Here is a 4,849-nt window from a genome sequence, read left to right as displayed (position 1 = left end):
CATTGTTGTCTGTTTATCTGTTTATCGTAAAAATGTAATGCAGAGTATTTATTAAATCCATCTACTAAATAGAAGTTTCACATATGTTAAAGAAATAGTGTTATCAGTTTGGTATGCAAAGCAATTTGAAAAGAGATTCATTACTAAGTTTAACTGACATTAGCCTACTGAATTTGGTTTGGTTACAAAAATTGTTTAATTACTCCTGGGCATGAAAAAGTTAATGCAACTAAACTTGCCTAAATTGTCATATTCTTTTACTTTATTTGGTGTAAACGGGATTAAATTCCTGGTTGAAATGTCTGCAAATAAGTACTTGTGTTTGAGGTTTAACTAAACAAAAAAAATAACAAAACCCATTTACTTATTAGTTGAAGGTTACAGATAAAACAAAAGAAGTAAATAGATGTTTAAATTAGGTGGGATTTAGCCATTGTCATGTGACTTGTTTGTCCCTTTTATTGAGTCAGTGAGGTAATGTTGACTGTTGTCACTGATCTTATGCACTAGAATGAGTTGTAGTCGACTAAAGTCGTGCATACATGGATCAAAATTTGTCCGGTTTAGCAGGGACCTGACAAATGTTGATCCATGTATGGGCAGGTTAGTTGTGCACAAGTTGATTGTTTTCCCAAACGATCAGTGCCACAGGCTATAGCCGGAAACACTGATCATTGTATTCTGATGGTGAGGAAAGCTCCCTACTGTCAGAATACAATACTACAGCAGGAGGGATTCCCCCATCCACACATTCGGTTGAACAAAAAAAAAAATGAATCATGTATTTAGGATGGCCATACATGGATCAAAATTCCGCTGGTTCGGTAGGGACCTGCCAAATTTCAATTCATGTATAGCCACTGCAGTTGAACAGAAGTTGATCTACAAATCAACTTCTGTTCAACCACCCTGTAGGATTATTTCAGCTCAAACCGTGCTACAGGCTATAGATTGCAGTGCTGATCAGTGTATTCTGATGGTAGAGAAGTCTCCTCGCTATCAGAATACAAAGACTCAGCATGGAGGATTCCTCCAGCCAGCTTGAATGTGTGGATGGAGGAATAGGGTCAGATTTTCTGTTCACCTTGCTGGTTGAACTAAAAAAAAAATGCCTCATCTATGGCCAGCCTAGAAGAGAGCAGCTGGGGAAAAAGAAAAGCTAATGGGTAAAGAAAGAGATGGTATAACAGAAATAGGTCACGTTCTTTGGACATGTTCAAAGGTTCGGAGACTCTGGACCAGGGTCTACACCTTAAAATACACAGTATTGTGCAAGGAACCAGCTGATGTTCCACATGTTGCAGCAAGATTGATAACCCTTATTTTCAATACTAGTAAGCAGACAATTGGTCATTCATGGAAATCCTCTGTACTTCTCAGTAGTTCTCTACTCACTAAATGGTACCATGGGAAATACGAAACTATCCGCAATCTCTTCTGATAAACATAAAACATTTCTGCAAATTTGGTCTCCTTGGATCTCACACACCAAACTTAACCTGAGAGCATTGTTTTCTCTGATATAACTTATTTACCTGGTCCATGGGGGGGGGGGGGGGGGGGGGTTACTTTACCTCTTTAACCCCCACTTTCCTTTTTTCTTTTCCCCTAACCCCTTTTCCATTCCCTTTCATCCTTCTTCTCTGTTCTTTTTCTGACTGACTCACTACTCTTTTGAAACTTATAGTTCTCCAAGCCCTGGAGATGTCACAAACCTACTACTGAATATGTACCTTATATTTTTTTAACAAGAGTTGATATTTTCCTATCCTGATCTGCAAAGTAATGGGTTTGCAGTTTAAGTGATTCTAAACATATTTTTTTTTCTTTAAAATAACAAACATGTTGTACTTACCTGCTCTGTGCAGTGGTTTTGCACAGAGCAGCCCTGATCTCCCTCTTCTTGGGTCCCCTGCTGGAGCTTCTGGCTCCCCGCCACGTGCCCCCATAGCAAGCCAGTTGCTATGAGGTTACTTGTGTGGGCTTGCTCCTGAGGCTCGCTGTTTGTATCTATTGACACAGACAGCAGGACTCAGCCCCGCCTCTGCGTCACTGGCTGCGCTGTGTCTAAGCCAATGAGGAGGGAGAGAGCCTCTGCTCTCATGCGCATTGCTGGATAAAGATCGGGCTCAGGCAAGAATAAGGAGGGGGGGGGGGGCTGGGGGAGGGGGAATTGCATGCAGAAGGAGTTTTACATTAATGCATTAAGGTAAAAAAACCCTTGTTCCTTTATAACTACTTTAAAACCCTGGGCTTTTAACTCCCCATTTTCTCTTCTGTATTTGTATTGAAAACTTAATTTAAAAAAATTGAAGTTTGAACAAGAAACAGAAATATGAATACATGACAATGTAGCCAGCTGAAGCTCCCCCAGGTGACCCAACTCACATGAATGTGAAGACTTTTAAGGAAAGGGTGGAAGAGCAATGTTGAGTTTGTGGGTCACAAATTCTGGGAAGTTTATCATGTGAGTCTTTAAATATTCAAGTTAATTTGTAATCCTATTTTTTTTTTTCACTTCTTAAAATTTTGCCCCATGCTTTTTCAAATCCAAGGTATATTCAGTTTTGTGGATAGCAAAAATATAAATCATTGGTTTATATTGAGTCTTAGTTAAAAACAAAAAAACAAAAACAGCAGGACATTACTTACCATCGGTGTGATGTGTTCCTTATGCTGCTCTCTCCAGGTTTAGGTGACAACTTCCTCCTCTGATCTCCCCTGACCCTTGCTGCGGTAATCTTCCGGTGTGACGGAAGTTAATACAACTCAGGGAGTGATGGTAGGGAAGTAATGTAGCTTGTGCTGTTTTTTTTTTCTAAACTTTGGGTTTAAGCTGGCAATAAACTGTTTGAAATGTGTCCGGTTCCTGATGCATCCGATCAATTGGCCAGTGGGGCCAGCTGTCAAAATACAGTGACCCATGTGGGAGATTTGTCCATTCCTGATATATAGTGTGGATGAGCCCACAGGCTGAATGAAAAATATCTGTATGTGCATGGCCAGCTTTAGTGATGAATGGAAAAATTTTATAGAGAAGAGCCAGATATGGGCCCTCAAGAATGTGAAGGATAGTCCACAGAAGTCTGAAAACATTAGCCCAGTATCCAGTTAGTATTCTGGATAGTATGAGGCAGGACCACCATGTTTCAGTTTTCAGTTTCCATGTTTCATGTTTCTCCTTCTATATTACAACCTGTAAAGCATTAATTTGGGTGAAAAGAGTGAAGGTGTACCAGTCAAGGTGGTACTAAGAACCAATGGGGGAGAACATTGAAGGTTGATTCAGTTGTGGTAATATTGATTGAACATGTGATTGTGAAGTAGGTTTGTAGCTATTTCTCTCTAGGGAACTAGTATTTTCAAAAATTGAGTTTACAAATGGTAGAATACAATTTTTTACAATACAGGCCTACTTTAAAGTGATACTAAACACCACTGTTTAAAGAGGAAGTAAACCCTGATGGGTTTTACTTCCTCTTTTGCTCCCTGCAAAGCATGCAAATTAAAAGCATAATGGGCTAGTATGCATTGCATACTAGCCCATTATGTGACACTTACCTGCAAACGAAGCCTGTGCAGGCCGCGTCCATCTTCACCCCTCTTCCTTCCAGGGCCGCGGACTCCGGCTCTGTCACTAGCCGGAGCCGTGTGATGTCACTCCCGTGTATGCGCACGGGAGCCATCAGTGACGGCACACGCTGGGGAAGAAATGGCACGGAGGTCTGTTTCTTCACAGCGCATGCGCCGATGAAGACATCGGCACACTACAAGTGAAATATCTCCTAAACGGCGCACGTTTAGGAGATATTTCCACTACCTATAGGTAAGCCTAGGTAGAATTCACACACAAGCGTTTACAACCACTTTAATGTCCCTTCTATGTTTTATGTGAAGTATGGGCCCCATCCCCGACTCACCAAAACATACAAAAGGTATGACTAATAATATGAATCACTGATAAAATTTGCAATATTTATTTATACAAAAATGACAAAGAGAACAGCAAGACATATAATTTAAAAAGTTCAAATTACATAATTCGACATGTTCCCTTTACCCCTGTTGTCCAGCTGATCACCTCACCTTTTCATGACTAACACCTGCATTGATCATATGATTTTTTTCACCTTTACATTTACTTTATTCAGACTCTGGCCGGTATCTCATCTCTTCTTTCCAATCGCTGGGGGAGGCTCAGGTAAGCAGTTCCATCACCCTTTTTATCTCCCCCATTCTGTATTTGTTTGAAAAAAATTAATATATGTCATTTATTTTTGTATTTTGATATATTTCTACAGATGTATTGTCCTGATGAAGCGGTAAAACTGCGAAAGATGTCGAATTATCATGTCATCTGAACTTTTTCAATTATATGTCTTGTTGTTCTCTTTGTCATTTTTGTATAAATAAATATTGCAAATCAATTATCAGTGATTCATATTATTAGTCATACCGTTTGTATATGTACCGCAATAGTCCACTTGCTGTCCTTCTATTGGTGAGTCGGGGGTGGGGCCCATACTCCCAAACTTTTCTCCTTAAACTAACTTGGACGATGGTACATTTTATTAAGATATATCTTACTTATCTGGTACTGTGAGGCCATACACCTTCTATGTTTTTATGTTGATGATGGTACTGTAATTTTTTTAATTAAAAAAAAAAAAACATCTAAGTACCTTTTTGCTAATCGATATATAGCTGTCACAGACATGGCCCAGCTCTTCCCCAGCCTGTCTGCAGGGAAACATAAGCACAAGGAGCTTCTAGTCCTTTGCTGCTGGTCGCATGTTAAAAAAAAAAAAAAAACAGCCTTTGGAATACAGAGTAAAAACAAATAATATCA

The sequence above is a fragment of the Aquarana catesbeiana genome, linkage group LG10 (assembly GCF_042186555.1).
Source record: "Aquarana catesbeiana isolate 2022-GZ linkage group LG10, ASM4218655v1, whole genome shotgun sequence".
In the NCBI taxonomy this organism is placed as follows: Eukaryota; Metazoa; Chordata; class Amphibia; order Anura; family Ranidae; genus Aquarana; species Aquarana catesbeiana.
Note: the sequence above shows the minus strand (reverse complement) of the source record.